Source organism: Triturus cristatus, chromosome 2_2 (genome assembly GCF_964204655.1).
Source record: "Triturus cristatus chromosome 2_2, aTriCri1.1, whole genome shotgun sequence".
Lineage (NCBI taxonomy): Eukaryota > Metazoa > Chordata > Amphibia > Caudata > Salamandridae > Triturus > Triturus cristatus.
In genome coordinates this window covers 558191052-558207252 of record NC_140582.1, presented here as the reverse complement: position 1 = coordinate 558207252, position 16201 = coordinate 558191052, and the positions used below count along the sequence as shown (strand labels likewise).

At 44.6% G+C, this 16201-nt stretch overlaps 1 protein-coding gene across 1 annotated transcript in view; it reads left to right on the top strand.

Annotated features, from left to right (window-relative positions):
• The window catches only part of MAP9 (microtubule associated protein 9), a 276353-nt gene that overhangs the window by 20980 nt on the left and 239172 nt on the right, over window positions 1-16201 (top strand). The window lies entirely within an intron of this gene.

Sequence of the window (16201 nt, the reverse complement as noted above, 5' to 3'; positions counted from 1 at the left end):
TGATACAGTTAACACAAGTAAAAGTAGATATTTAATACACCAGGTTCTAATGGTCAAGTATCACATAATGAGAATTGTAAACACCGGGGAAATCACTAAGATGCAACCTTTCTATGTGTGTACTCAATTAAAAATCAAGTAAAAAGAATAAAACAGGAAAAAAGTGTGAGTGCAATGATGACTAACGATATCCACAATTTAAGAAGATTTTGATAAAAACTTTGAAAAGGAAGTTAAAAACAGGATCCTGGAGATTAAAGCACCCTCGATTTGTAAGAATTTTACTACAGCTGGTCCCTGGCACAAGGAAAATTGGACAGAAGCCTTCGCCTAATTGCCCAGAACCGGCCAAGAAATTTTGCAATGGCACATACAAAGGATTGTCTCGTATCTGATCTTAAAATCCGTAGTGCGTCAAGATGGCAATGGGTCCCCAGCTGTCTGCATAGTGGGACCAACCAATTTCTTCTTGGACTGTCGTAGGCTAAACATGCAAAGAAAGCATGGCCCACAGTTTCATTTGGGTCGGGGCAGGATGGGCATCCTTTGGGCTGGCTGGTGTTGTTTAGCCAAAGGTTGGTAAAGGCATTGATGGGTAAGCAGCCAAACCTAAACTGGGTATACAATTTCCTGTCCCCAGGCACTTTGATGATATGAAGATATTTCTCAAGGTATTTTGAGGATTTTATGTCTAAAAAAATATCGGTTAAACAACCATGACGAATCCTCGAATAGGTGGTCTGTTCTACCCATAGCCAATATTGACGCTTTAGCTGGTCCTTTAAGTACCATGGCGGAGAGCTAGCAGGCTCATTAGGGAGGCCAATTGCTGCCCGAACAGTATTAACATATTTTATCCACCCAATTTTTTTGTTCCTGTCCAGGGCGGACACTTCGTTAAAAGCAGCAACATAAGGGGCCAGGTCGGGGGTAGTGACCAACCTATACCAAAAAAGCAAGAGGCGCAGATTCACTTGGTCATGTATAGACTTAGCTCCCAGGTCCAATTTCAAAGGAAGGAGGGGGCTGCTTTGGGGCAGGGCTACAAGACTCCTAAGAAACTTGTTTTCAACTGTTGTTAATTTCCTTGCGTCCACCAGACCCCACAGTTCTGCCCCATAGAGTACACTGCTCACAACCTTTGAGCTATAGAGTTTAAGAGCTGGGGCTACGGGCTTTGTATATGATAAACAAAGCTCGCGCCACAATGCCCCTGCTAGCTGAGAGAATGTTAGGGATGCCTTGTTCAACTGATTATTCCAGGTCATCCTATCGGAGACCACTATGCCCAAATATTCAAAGGAGCAAACCCTCTCCAAAGGGACATTATTTAGGACCAGATTCCATTTAAAGGATTTACGAGGGTTCATTATCATCAACTTGGTTTTGATGGTATTAATAACCAAGCCCCTCTCATCACAGAAAGCCTTAAATTTGTCCAGGAGCTTCTGGAGACCCATAGGAGTTTTAGATACCAAAAGGGTATCATCAGCGAACAGCAAAGCAGCTAAATTCTGGTTCGCCAACGAAGGGGCACCAGCTGGAGTTGAACATAAAAGGTCGACAATATGATTGACATAAAGGGGAAAAAAGGGTAGGGGCCAAAATGCACCCTTGGCGTACCCCGCGCCGGATCTTAATTGGGTCGGTAAGTTGTCCCTGGTTGCCCCACCTCACACGTGCAAAGTTATCATCATGCAACCTGACCAAAGGTTCTAAAAGTTCGAGGGGCATTACCATATTCATGAGGGTTTGCCAGAGTTGGTCTCTGGGGACAAGGTCGAAGGCGGTTTTGAGGTCTATAAAGGCAAGATATAAGCTGACTTTGCCCAACACACCCACCTTGCAATATAGCAAGAGAAGGCGAAAAGCCTGGTCAATAGTGCTGGTCTTCCGTCGAAAGCCTGCCTGTAAGGGAGAGAGGATGTTCTTCTCATCCATCCAGGTTTGGGTTTTAGTTAAAAGCGAGCGACAGAAGATCTTTTGAGCGCAATCTATCAAGCTAATTCGGGGGGTAGTTGGAGGGACTAGAGCTGACCCCTTTTTTGAAGATTGGAATCACTTCCGTCCCCTTCCACGAGTCCGGAATCTTTCCTCCTCCGGCAATGTCATTGGCCAGGTTCATAAAATAAGTTGCCCAGTTCTCCCTGTCAGCGCGGAAGAGATCGCCTGGGATGCCATCTGGGCGTGGGACGTTAGCAGGTATAATGGCATCTAAGGAGCTCATAATCTCTTTCCTGGTAAATGCAATTATGCTACGTTGGGCGTCCAAGCTGGGGGGCATCCGAAAACTATTGGTAGTATTACCTAAAGAATATAGCTCATTAAAATGATTGTACCATTCTAATGATGTAATGTTGTTGGCCAGGGGAGGGCTGCATTCAAAATTTGTCTTGGCCACTAACAGCCAGAATTGTCGCGGGTCAGGATGACCTATAGCCTCCTCTAGCTCTTCCCATCTCCCTTCATCCCATAGCTTTTTGGCTATGCCCTGTACCTGTTTATAGGCCCTTCTGCAGTCACGGATGCTTACTTGGTCCCTATTTTTAATAGCTGTGGTCAATCTTGCTCCAGCAAGCCTACAGTCCCTATTGTACCACGGATTTGCTCCAAGGCGGCTACCCCGGAAGGATCTGGTCTTGGAAAAGGGAATGTAAAAGAAGGTAGCCAAGTGCTCAAAGAATGCTCCGTGAAGGGCACTACAGGTGTTCAAGGAGTGAGAATCACTACTTGCTGGTTCTAATATAGCTAAATGCTCTGTTAGAACTTCATTGATCTTTTGCATTTTAAGTTCGTCAGCCAGGACCATGGGCCATTTAAGCCAACGCTTATCATTTGTGGCACTCAACTCCCTTGTGCATAGTGGGGCAGTAGAGTCCTGCCGAATACTCCCCCATAGATGGCTAATAGATAAGTGTAGGGAGTTGTGATCACTGTCGCAGGCCTGGTGTATAAACATGTCCTGGACTTGAGGCCACAGGGTCAGATCCACTAATATATAGTCGATCCGACTTGACCCCTTTGTTCCTATGAAGGTCATCCCACCACTTCTGTCGGAATTGGTTCGCCCATTGGTAGCCCTTAGCCTGTATTCCAGGGAGATTGCGTTCAGTTGGAGGGCAGCATGGGACCATTTTTTGATTGGGGGTAATTGCAACGAGGGTACCCTCTAAACTTTGTCCTCTTCGGACACGTCAAGGGACTCAACCCAATAAAGGGGTTCGAATGTAACATTAAAGTCACCACCAATTATCAGCGGATAGCTGACATTCCTGTCTCCCAATAGGTTACCCAAAGCAAGCAGAGTCGGTGAGCTACCACCTCTAGTGCTCCTGCCATATACATTGTACATATCAACAGTTAACCCATTCCCCAGGGCTAGCCTAATCCCCAAAATGTCCGGTCAAGGGTACCTACCTCTTCCAACTAGAGACGCCTAGTTCTAACACACCCCTTTTGGCCATACAGTTTTATTACTAAGGAGAGGTCCTTATCGTTAATCTGGCGGGCGAGGGAGGACTCTTGTTGTCCTGCAGGGCACTCTTACTGATAAAACCCCTCCCTCTGTGGCCGCCTGACTTGATAACTCACAAGGCCATAACAACTGACTGTGACCTTGCAGTGCCGAAGGTCAGAACTTCGTGCTTCCCATCCTTTTTACACAATAGTACTAAAATGTGTCCAAGGAGAAAATAAACTTGGTTTGAGTTTAAAAAAATATATTGTTCATAATGGCCAGTTACACTAGTCCTGCTTTAGAGACTAGAACTGGTGTTGGTAATGGGAAGAATGTATAATGTTTTTAAGAGCTCCATGTTTGGAACAATTAGTAATTTCAGGAAGATACCAATTTTTTTCTTTGTGTGTATGCAGTTTTATATAGCGCAAACTCGACCCAAAGGTGTGTGGTGCGCTTTACATTAGCACCAGTTGCACTACAGGCGGACACATTAATTTTTAGGCACCGGGAGATTGAGTGATTTGCCCATAATCACAGGATGTTTGAGCATCCCGCCAGACTTGAACCTGGTTCCCCAGCTTCAAGGTTGGCTGCTTTGGCCGTTAAGCAACACCCACTAGTAAATACAGCAATCTGTAGTAAGCATAAAATGTGAGTATCTTTAATTTTGAAAAAAAAATTTGCATTTTGGGAACGGATTTATTATGTTATTGCATTGTGTTACGTTTATTTATGGCAAATATGCGATCAGTGGGGGTTGTCCACCTAAAGTGTAGTTCGCAACGCAACTACAAGGGCTGCTAATGAGAGTAATACACTGGGGAGAAGAAGGGATCTTAGAAGTTGGACATATTGTATGTAGTAACAATCATCTCACCTCTGAACTGTACAAAATTGCAGACTTCAACACACAAAAGATGATTGTACAAATGTGCGATCCAACGTTTGCGAAGGTGTTTTTTTGTGTAGTTGATCACATCCACTAATGCTGAGCCAGTGTGTGGTCCACTTGTGCTTGTGGTCGCCATGCAATCAATACCTCCGCATTTGAACCTTGCTTCTATAATCTGTCTCAAATGACGAGTGATGCTACTCCTGTCTTCTAATTAAAAACACTCGCAGCTTTAAACAGATGACAAAAGAAGCGTTGAAACCAAGCCCTGAGCAGAGAGCTGGGGTTGTTGCAGATAACTTTAAAAGCCACAGCGGCAAATCCCAATGTGCACCTCGGGTTGCACAAAACACACAGCACAAGCGGCCCAATGACACCCAACCACGCACTAGCACTGCTATATCGCACAACCGTTTGTGTGTGTGTAAACACACACAAACATGCACACATAACACACAGCTGCAAGTACCCCCTCAGAAGTTATCAAACTGCATGACCCAGTGTGTAGTAATTGTATTGCTCCTGAATTCCTGGCAGCGCAGCACCCAGGATAATGTGCTGCATGGATAAATACTTATAAGGTCCCAAAGGCGAGACATATTGGCTAAGCCAATGCTTGTTTGTTTTTATTGCAGATAGGCCCCTGATGAAGGGACTTCTGTCCCGAAATGTATTGGGCACATATTTTGATTGTTATTTGAATTTCTTTGGGGGTTTTGGGCATTTCCTGTGTTAATTTAATTTTGATGTATGAAAAATGTTTGCTCATTGGAAATTGGATACCATCGATTGATAAAAATAATATACAAGAAAAAATATATTAATCACAGTATAAATAAATGTGATGTACTGAGAAATATAATTTTTTATAATATTGTTTCATTGTTGACATATTGTCTGAAAGCTGTGCACGTCTTGTCCAAGTTGCCTGTTGGAACTTGGCCCCCACTGACATACAATTAGTGTTGGCAGCCACATTAGTGAATGAGCAGAAGCCATGTAAAATGTATCCTTGTTATGGGAAGCATTGGAAGCATAAGACACTTCTGCAGGATTGGATAGCCAGGAGACCTGTAAGTAGACCCATCCATGTGCCCTTTTGCACTCCTTTAAGTGGGCTCCGGTAGCTCCTGTCGGTGTACAACACCTGCATCCTCAGCCAGTACAGAGCTTATGATCCTTCACCTGAACAGATGCTCTCTTAGGAAGCTGGAGGTACAGCTAGCAGTATAGGGGAGTATGCAAAACATTTGTCCACTGAGGGGACCATGATTGATTTGAGCTCTTCCCTTTGTTTGTGGTAATATCAATACATATATGAAAGTTAGAGCACAATCACTAACAGAGGATCCTGCAGGAAATCCCTCATCGTGGTTCTGAACACTATGAACTAAAGGGTACTTAGAAGCTTTTTAGGTCTCGCCTGACCCAGCGCATGCGCTGGTCTGGCGAGAATTCTTGAGAGGGCTCCAAAAAGTGCTACCAGGCCAGCCTAGAGCTACAGTGCATGTGTGCGGACGCGCGCGCCGCGCTCTACCGCAATTACTTTAACTTTCACGGCCGCTTTGATGTTTGATCGCGATTGCGATCACTTTCGCGGCCCCACGGCCGCTTGGCATAGCCAATAGGTCTCGCTTTTGGGACCTTATAAGTATTTAGTTATGCAACTGTTGCATGGCTAAACACTTATAAGGTCCCAAAGGCGAGACCTATTGGCTATGCCAATGCTTGTTATATGACTTCTTACTGAGAAAACATTTTAAACTGTATTGGTTCTTTTTACTGTTTAGTGAGTAAGTGTAGCAGTGACCCCCTATCGGTCGGATCACACTGTCAAGGACTGTGGCTTTATATTATGCACCAACTATACCTTAGAAACTATCAGATATTTCTTAGAACGGAAATCACAATTTATTCTGGGGTTATGGCTCTTAACTTATATTTACTTTAATGTGAATTAAATTACGCACGGGTCAATTAACTTTTTGAGCAGGGTATTTTCTATCCTTATTAACTTTGGAGGATCATGGCAACACGTTACTTCTTTTTCGTTTTGACCACTACCTATCTATTTTGTTATAGGCAGCACTGTCTCATCTATGAAACTGCAGATTGACCATTGATACTTGGACGTCGCACAGGGGTGCTGATTGATTATTAGTGGCCATACAAGTATGTTGATATGACTAGATTAGAACTTTTGACATTATAGTAGGAGACTATGGAACCTAAACGCTTTGGGAGAATAGTGGCCTAATGCAACTTTCTCTCATTGCTACAGATTCCTATTGACATTTTACTCACGGGTACTATCATATGACGTTGCGGTGGAACAACACACGTCAGGAACGTCTAGATGTCTGATCTGAAATTGGTAGTTCCACTAGTATATTATATATAGTTTTAACATTAGAATGGAATGAATCACTCGTTATTTTCCTTTACACTTCCACTTCTTTATGACACTATTTAGGATGAACTATATTTTTTATTTTTGGTGGATAATGGTATTAGTGCCATTATCTCTCACTTCTTTAACAAAATTTCTTTCACTATAAGGCGACTGAAGATCTCTCTTCCTAGCTCAAGGACTTGACAACATTTCTCTTCTATTCTTATTTTGACTCTTACTGTTAGAGACTTGCTTTACTGCCATTCCACTTTGGGCAAATAATGGCTAAATCACTTTAATGCATTACTGTCAGTTTCTCTTGATTGCCTGATTTTGAAGGCACATATCTATTCATAGGTGTAATGCAGCGCTTTGCATGGGTTTTGACTGGGCCAAAATTGTAGACATCCATGGTGTTTGGTCCAGGTGCATTTTCGATCACTCTGCACTGTTTGAGATTCTGTAATTTCACTTCAGCCTGGGGACGCAGTTCAAGCACTATTATTTGGAGGTGGAGGACCACTGGCAATATGGAGGTGTCAGTCTGCAAGCTTACCAGTCTTGTTCTGAAGCAGCCTAGGGCTGTGAATAGCTGGTTGCAGTTGTTTCGTATATTGTTGATTGTAGACATGTTTACATTTATGTAGAAGATGAAACTTCAAAGAACAACTGAGGAAGATAGTGGTACAAGATTCTTTTTCAAATATTCTAGGTTTCTCCATGACGAATGATGTACCCACCAACAGTATTGGCATTAACCTGCCACAGGAAATTATTTTTGACTTGGTGTTCTAGAGCTTTGGTCTTTGTGTTAATTAGAAATGTTATACCTTGGCAGAGTGCACTTGGACAAAAAGTGTCTGACCAAGGCACAATGATCAAAATATTTGTGTCTACAGGCGGTGTTAAGTCATTGCTACTGAATTTAACCACTACGAAAGCACAGCTCTGCTTTTCTCCTCCATTTTTCAACTCTCCTCGATGCCCCTTGTTGACGTGCTTTATATCATCCCTAGTTATAGGTAGATGTGGTTCTCTGAAGAACACTAGTCGTCCATCGACTCGTGTTGTCTTCGTCTGCTGTTCATCATTTAAACCCCCTTCACTTGAGGGAGACCAGACATTCTCAAGTCTATCATGGTCCATTATGTTGGTTACCCTGCTTTCTGAAGACTGGACACTAACCCTCCATCCAGTCCCACGCTTCATCCAGCTATATAAAGTTCCATGTCCTGTACTCATTGATGACATACAGCTTTGAGGAAACATTATCATGTATTTATTTACTTGTTCTTTAAGCTCTCTTTTAACCAAATCAAAGCTGTTTCTTTGCTTTTAGCAGGGTTACATCAGGAATAGTCCTTATTGTTGTATTTTCATAGTACATTTGCCTTTGCTGCCTAGCCGCTCGTAGCGCCACATCTCTGTCATGATGGTAGAAGGTACTGGCTATAATTCTTCTAAGAGTGTTCTCCCAGCCTCGTTAGGGGTACCTGAGCCCTGTGTGGAAGCTCAACTGAGAAGAGATTGAATAACCCTTTCGGCTTAAGTATGTCAAGAATCAAATTTTCTACGAACAGTTCTACACTCGCATTCTGCCCATTTTGGCATCCCTACTATTCATATGTTATTTCTCTTGCATCATCCCTTGGAGTCTTCCAGTCATGCCTTTATCACAGTGTTCTCTTTTTATAGCTTATCCACTGCACTCAAGAGTGTTTTGATTTCTCCTTTGAACATTATTATATTCTGTTCCTTTTGCATGACTCTCATTTATTTTTTGCACATCCGTTCTCAGGAAATTGACCTCGATACTCTCTGCGTCAAATTTAGAGATTTAGCAGGCTTTTGGTGTTTTATGCCACTAATGATATAATATCTATCATGGGCTTTGATTCTTCATTTGGCACGATGGTCTCTTCAGGCACAAGCTTCTGTGCCTCTGTGGTACAGTTTTTCACACCCCTGTTGCGTGAGAAGGCGTACCTGTCCATCTTGCATTGCCTCCCAACCTTGTCTTGCCAGAACTGTGTTTTGCCTGTCAGATATCCGTCTTTTTTCTCCGCAGTTCCAGTGTCTCAGTGGATTAGAGAACTGTTAATTGTGGCCGCATACTAAGGAAAGGAGCCATAAGCAGACCACTAAATATCCTCTGTTGTTCCACACCCCACCTCTCATGTATTCTCACAATCGCACTAGTCCCTCTACTATCACTACCAGTAGTTCTTTTAGGGGTCACCATTATATCATGACCCTTTCTCTGACACACACTTGACCCACAGTCCGGATGGGGGGCCTGAGGGTGGTCACCTCCTTCATATGTTGCCTCCTAAAGGCCTTCTTTCACTGCAGAAGGGTATTGGGCCTCTGTGTGTGAGGGGTAAGGAAAGAGACCACACTCATTCTTCCTGCTGTTATTGTTGCCCCGCCAAGTCCTCTCTCTTTGAGGCACAGGAGCTCTATGGACTTGGGGCGATTTGGTCAGCATCAGGCCATGCCCCCAAGGTTCAAATCAATTGTACCATTTTTTGTTCTATTTTCTTTTCACTTGGAAACCATATTCAAGAACGTTTTATAATCTCTGGAATATCTGGTGAGTTGGTAATTTCACACTCAATTTACCCATTTACTCTAGACTTTGCTGTTACTAAAATTTAGGTACGTAAATCAGATGTCAAATATTACTGGGAAGATTTATGCATTGCAAAAGAACTGTAACTGTTTGGGTATTCACAGATTTGACTAATCCCAGAGTCTGTGATCTAGCACATCCCTGTTACCACTTCTGAGCGTAAATTTATAACTGCGGAAATTCTTACACTTTGGCAGAATGTTTGTTCTATTGCGTGGAATTTGCTGGCCTATACATCCAGAAATCTTTTTCTTTGGACCAGGATGTGTGAACTGCACCAGCAAATGTAATATTTTGCCACCTAAATGGAATTCATGTGCACAAAAAGCTTTGTGAATCTGACATAACGTTCCAAAATTATATACTAAAGTGGTGTTGTCCTGGACTAACACTGGCTGATGCAGACTCAGTCTTGTTCTACTCTCTGTCTGGCATAGCCCTTTGGAGCAGCTAGCTTAATACTCTTGTGTTGCTCTAAAGCTTGGCAAATCTTCCCACCCGAAAGGAAAAATATGATTTTTTTTGTCTGCGCAACTAAGGTTGAATCTCACTGAGTTGTCTCCAGAGTCAAACGAACCAGAAGTGGCGGTCGTTCCTTCACATATCTTAGCCCCAAACTCTGGAATGCTTTTCCTATTGGTCTGAGAAGGGACACTAGCTACCTGAGTTTTAGAAAAATCTAAAATTCATCTCTTTCTTTATGCTATCTTCCATTGATGCCACTCTCTGTACTATAACTAGCACTGACAGGGGGGGAAGCCCATTGGGTAGCCATGCGCTATATAAAATCAGTGAATAGAATAGAACGGTTTTACCACTATCTTAAGCATGTTATCTTTGAGGTTGGTAGGATTGGAAGAGTGACACTTTAGAGAAGATGTTTGCACACTTGTGGTTGTCTATAAAATATAAGTACTCTCTCTGGCACAGTATACTGGAGCTCAGCGAGTGCAGTTTGATCACGCCCAAGGATCCTACCAAATACCTTTATAATTTGAGCAGTTACACATTTTGATTTCAATCAAATAGGATTTTGTTGGGTTTTTATTTACCTGTGACCAAAAGTTTACTTTCTAGATGTCATGAATGAAATTGATTAGAGTTTTTCCACAAATATCATATCATATTTTTCAATTTTATTTACTGGAATTTATTAAAAGAACACCATCCTAACTTGTTGCTGAGAGCTGTCATTCAACTGACTTTATAAAGACTGCTTTCAGTTTAGTATCAGCAGTATTCAGCATGTTTAAGCATAGTCAGTAGAAGATTTGCCAGAAAGTATCAATATCCGTTGAGTCCATTCATACAGCTATATTCAGTGCTCCTCTGTTTCAAAGCTATATCTGTGCCTTGCCAAGAGTAGACTCATTTGTATGAATGTTAAAATGTGGGCCCTTTTTAGTGGCCAGTCTGTACTCCAAATTATGCAAATGTAGCACTGTATTCAAAACACCAATCCAGCTTCCTACGCATAACATGTGTTTAAACAACATCACTATGTTGACGTGACACGGACAACAATTACATATTATTGAACTGGGCTATTATACACTTTATATAGGTACTTTAACTGAATGAGCTTAAGAAAGAATTGTTGAACACTTTCTCTATCAGATTACAGCATGTTGCCTACTGTAAATTAGTCATATAATATCTTGAAGCCATGTTTCCATTTCTTGCGGGCTTAGAAATATGTGGCAGTGCAACTTTGATGTTTCCTCTTGTAAGGTTTTGTGATCTTCCCCTTTGTCCCTTAACCCCAACTAGGGTTCACGATAAAGCATGTTCAGTTAAACTATCAAGGAATCTTTCAAGTCTTGATTGCAAAATGTGACTGTTAGAAATTGGGCCTCTAGTTGGCAGAGGTATGCACCCTGTCCAAGTAGAGACCACAATCCTAGTTAAGTTAAGCTAGATACACACTAAAAGATAACCTGTGCTCACCCTCTGGTAGCATGGCTTATCTAAAGAGGAATGTCTAAAGTATTTGTGTAACACACACACACAGAGTAACACCATGAAAACATCACAAAAATACTGCGCACAGGTTTAGAAAATTCGAGAATATTTTTTTTATGAGAAAACTAAAACCAAAATGAGAAAAATCGAATAAGTAGAGCCAGAGTTAGGAATTTTTAAAGAATAAACCAAAAATAGTGCTTAAGGTCAATAGCTATAAGGGGTTATTTGAGGTCATGCTAGACCGGGGTAAATTCAAAGTTCAGGTTGACTGTAATGGAGGGCAGGCTGGCTACAGGACTCAGACAGGTCCTGCTGACAAAGTTCCTTAGCTAGAGCAAGTGTTGATGTCAAAGACTTGATGCGAGAAGTTGAGGAGGCACTGAATCATCAATGGTCCCGTGGATGGAGGTGAAGCTTCAGCGCTGATCCGCGCAGTCGATGAAGACTTCTGCATCAAACTCCTTTAGATATAGGCACTGCGTCGTCTAGCCATCCTGTCTGTCAAGGCGATGTTGTCGATCAGCTTCTGAGTCTCCGTCAAAGGGCAATGTGTTGGTTTTGATGAGCAGAAAGTCATCACTGCGTCGATTTTGAAGCAAAAACAGCTACAGAGCCACTTCTGAGTCCCATGACTAGATTGGCACCTCAAGCAAGGAAGGACTCACAGATGGCAAAGTCCAGCAGCAGCCGGGTTGTAGAAAGTCTTTGATGGCCCGTAGTCTTCAGAACAGGGGGCAAGCCAGCAAGCCCTTGGAGTCACTCTGGATTCAAGTGAGATGGGATTCAGTCCTTGTCCTCAGCAAGGCAGCAGAGATCAGCAAGCAGCAGGGCAGCTCAGCAAAGCAGAGTGCAGTTCCTTGAGAACATTCCGCCAAGCAGAGTGGCAATCCTTGTAACACAGCAATCTTTCCACCTGGCAGGAGTTTCAGTAGTGTACTATCTTGGTAGGGAGTCAGAGGCCCAGCACTTATTCTCAGTTGTGCTCTTGAAGTGGGGGTGACTTCAAAGCAGGCTCCTGAAGTGCACAGGTCCCCCTTTCCTCCCAGCCCTGGCCCCAGACTATCAGTAGGGGGTAATCAGCCTTTTATATGGGCAACAGGACACTGCCTATTGAGTTGTAAGTGTCAGATCCCCTTTCTCTTCCTGCTATAGAAGAGCTATCAGAATGCAGATGAGTTCTCAGTCACATCTACCCTTCCTGCAATTGTGGATGTCTAGAAGGAATCCACAAATTGTAGTTGTCACCCACCCCAGACGTGTATTGGAGACAGTCTGCAATTCACACAGTGCAGTAAGAACAGAGAAAAGTTCAATTTCTAAAGTAGGAATGTTAAATCCAACTTTACCAGTATAGAGGATTTATCAATATTGTTAGACTTGGCCCTTTTGGCAGGTTCACACCGAAACTTTTTGCGCTCTCCTAGCCTTTTTCTGTAACCTGGTGTTGGTGATTTTAGGCCTCTGAGCACTTTAGCACTGTGGTCCAGTGTAAAGTGCGTGCGCTTTCTGTGTATGTGTGGTGAGATGGGCCTGCCCTCCCATAGGAATGCATGGGGGATATGCGTGTCCCTGGTAGTTCCTGGTGTGAGAGGAGTGCAGGTTCGAGTTTGGTATGTGCGAACTTGTGAGAATAAATGCTGCGCAATGGTGTGCGCAGATTTATGGTGACTGGTGGAGAAGTGCCACTTCTAGAAGTTGGCATTTCTGTGGACTGTGTGTCTGCCTGCCTGATGTGGAATGCATGTCTGGCTTGTGATTGACAGGAGCGGAGAGGGCTGCAGAATTCCAGGAGCCAGGGTGAGTCTGCCCGGTGGTGAATGGAGAGATCTGCATGTAGATGGGAGGGAGGAGTTGTACCTGGGACCTGAATAGGGCTGGGCCTTCCCTCCACAATGCTGGCTCCACCACCTGTGGTGCGTCTGATGTCCCTGGCCTGCCCTGTGAATAGAGAGGGATGCTGAGAAAAGCAAAGTGCTCCTGAACCGGTTGTAACTGGTGCTCCCCTTGCCATACAGTTTGTGACAAAGAAAATGTTGTATAAATATAGAGGCTGTGACCCCATGAAATTGTTCAGTGCTGTCTTGGTTCCTGAATCGTGCGGGGCGCGCTGCTGCTGGGACGCAGGAGGACTTGCCAGGATAGCTGCCTCCCTGGGCCCAGCTATGCCCTGGAACCTTTTGCTTATTCTCTTTAGCACTGGGACTTTGGGCTGCTCCAGCGCCCTGCGCACTCTTTCCTTTATTTTTGGAGAGCACCTGGCTCTTTCCTGCTACAGGGGGAGCGCTTTGCTATGTTTCCTTTTCATGTCCCAAGAGGAAGAGCAAGAAGGATTTGCAGCACCACACTGCTTGGAAGGAGAGAGAGGGAATCCCCAGCTTAGGGATTCCCCCTGTGATGCTTCGCGGGTGCCCACCCCGCTGGGATGCCGTGGTTGCTTTTAATTAATGGCGGGTGCCCACCCCGCTCATTTTGATATTTTAATCGTGGGTGCCCACCCCGCTTTGATGGCGCATTTTTCTGCACCTCGCGGGTGCCCACCCCGCTTATTTTGTGATATTTTAATCTACGGGTGCCTACCCCGCTGGTATGCCCACTAGCGGGTTCCCACCCCGCTTCAGGGATCTTTAATTGAGCGGGTGCCCACCCCGCATTGCGCCTGAAGAAGATTACAGCCGCCGGACGAAGCAGCGTGACCCGGAAGCCAGGTGAACTGCCTGACTCCGGGCAGAGCCACGGCCAGAAGTGGAAGGGGGTGCGAGGAGAAAGCGTCAACCTGCCCAGCAGGGCTCCCGGATGCCGGTGGGAGCCCTGCACAATGCCAAAAGAAGTCCTGGGTCCCAGGAGGGGGCCCGGGTGCAGCGAGGTGTGCCGGTCCCGCAGGCTGCTGCAGCTGCCGAGGAGACGAGCAAGTCCCCAGAGCACCCGGGAGCATCGAGAGAGAGCCGATGAGTTAAGACGGCTGGAGGGGGAGAGAGGCCCAGAGTCAGAGTGGCCCCGTCTAGCAGCGGGCCGCTCCAACGTTGGCCATATTGTTTCAGGAGCCCGTACCCCCTTTCAAAGTTCTGGCCATATTTTCAGCTGCCCCGCTAACGAGGGGGGCAGCTGCACCGAGGGGGGCAATATTGATCAGAGCGGCCCCTTCTAGCAGCGGGCCGCTCCAACGTTGCGCATGATTGTTTCAGGAGTCAGTGCGCTCCATGGGGGCATGTTTATTTCCCGAGCCTGTGTGGCTCCAACGTGGGCCATATTTGTTTAAAGGCAACAGTGGGGGCAAGTTCTTTTTGTTGGTGCATTTGTCTAAGGAGAGCCCGTGTGCTCCAGTGTATTGTGGTTCCTGATGGCGGCCCCAGATGAGCTCCCCCGAGGCACATTGTCGGTGCCTGGAGCAGTGTAGGGGCCATATTGTTTTTAGAGCCCCAGTGGGACTTGAGATGCACGTTTAGTGCCAGTGCTTGTTTTTGCTGGCCATCTTTCCCAGCTGCCTAGCAAGTAGTGGGCAGCTGCAACGTTTAGGTCTGTGCAAGAGTGCGCACCCTTGACTTGTGCTGCTTAGGCAGCGCGCCCTGACATTCTGGACACAGGACATTTGAGCCTCCTTATTGAGAAGGCCAGGGGGACTGGGAGGTTTGTAGGGCGCCAGGCCCTAATGTGATTATGTGGTGCTAGGAAATGTAATGTATTTACTATATTTTATGCACCCTGTGTTATACCTCTAAATGAGGTCTTTTATGATTATGAGGTTGTTTTGCATATCATGGTTTATGCTAGTGAGATTATGTCTCTCTGTGTGATTTATGCCCCTAATGTGAGTTGCGCTTAGGAGGTTAGGGTCTAATGTGTTTAGACTCGTGAGAGGATTGCATAATGTGTTTTTGCTGGTGAGGTTGGCGCAGAATGTAATTTGCGCCTGATGTGATACTGTGCATAACGTAGTTTATGTTACAGGCTGATGCTAGGTACAGTGATTTCCAGTGGTTGCAGGTTGTACGTTTAGGATCTGCTTTACTTTTACTAAGTTCACTTTGTGATGGTTCTGACAGTGGTCCATGTGGCCCTGTCATGTGTACATAATCCCTTGTAAATATTGCCCAGTGCCAGTTGGCCCAGTGTATATTGTGTGATTACTATTCTAATGTGTAATGAGAATACAAAGGCTATTTTTGATATAACCTTGTGTGGAGTTCCTTTTGTGGTGTGCCTGGGATGTTATTGCTGTGTGCGTGCGCAAATGTTTTACACATGGCCACCGGGATAAGCCTGACTGCTCGTGCCAAGCTACCAAGGGGGTGAGCAGGGGTTATCTTTGGCGTGTAACTCCCTTGCCCTGACTAGAGTGGTGGTTTCTGCCTGGCTTTGGCTCAAGCCTTAGCCAACCAGAAATCCCATTTCTAACAAATACCATTTCAAAGATATGAAACATGTTGCAGCTACTCCTTTCTTATCAGGAATTATAGCTTAAAAGTGCTTTAAGGAATTCCCAATGCTTGCCTATGAGAGGAGTAGGCCTCACAGTAGTGAAAAACGAATTTGGGTTTCTGTCTCTTCCAGGGAATGTGAAACATTAAAAGTACATGCCCTTCCTTTTACTTACACAGCACCCTGCCTTTAGGGCAACCTTGGGTCTACATTAGGGTGACCTAGGTGTAATAAAAGGGGATTTTAAGGCTTGGAAAGTGGTTTATATGGCAAGTCGAAGTGCAAGTAAACTGCACATACAGACTTTGCAGTGGCAGACCTGAGACAGCATTGAACGGCTACTTGTGTGGGTGGCACAATCCGTGCTGCAGGCCTACTAGTGACATTTAGGTTATAGGCCCTGGGAATATGGGACACCACTTTACAAGGGACTTACAAGTAAAC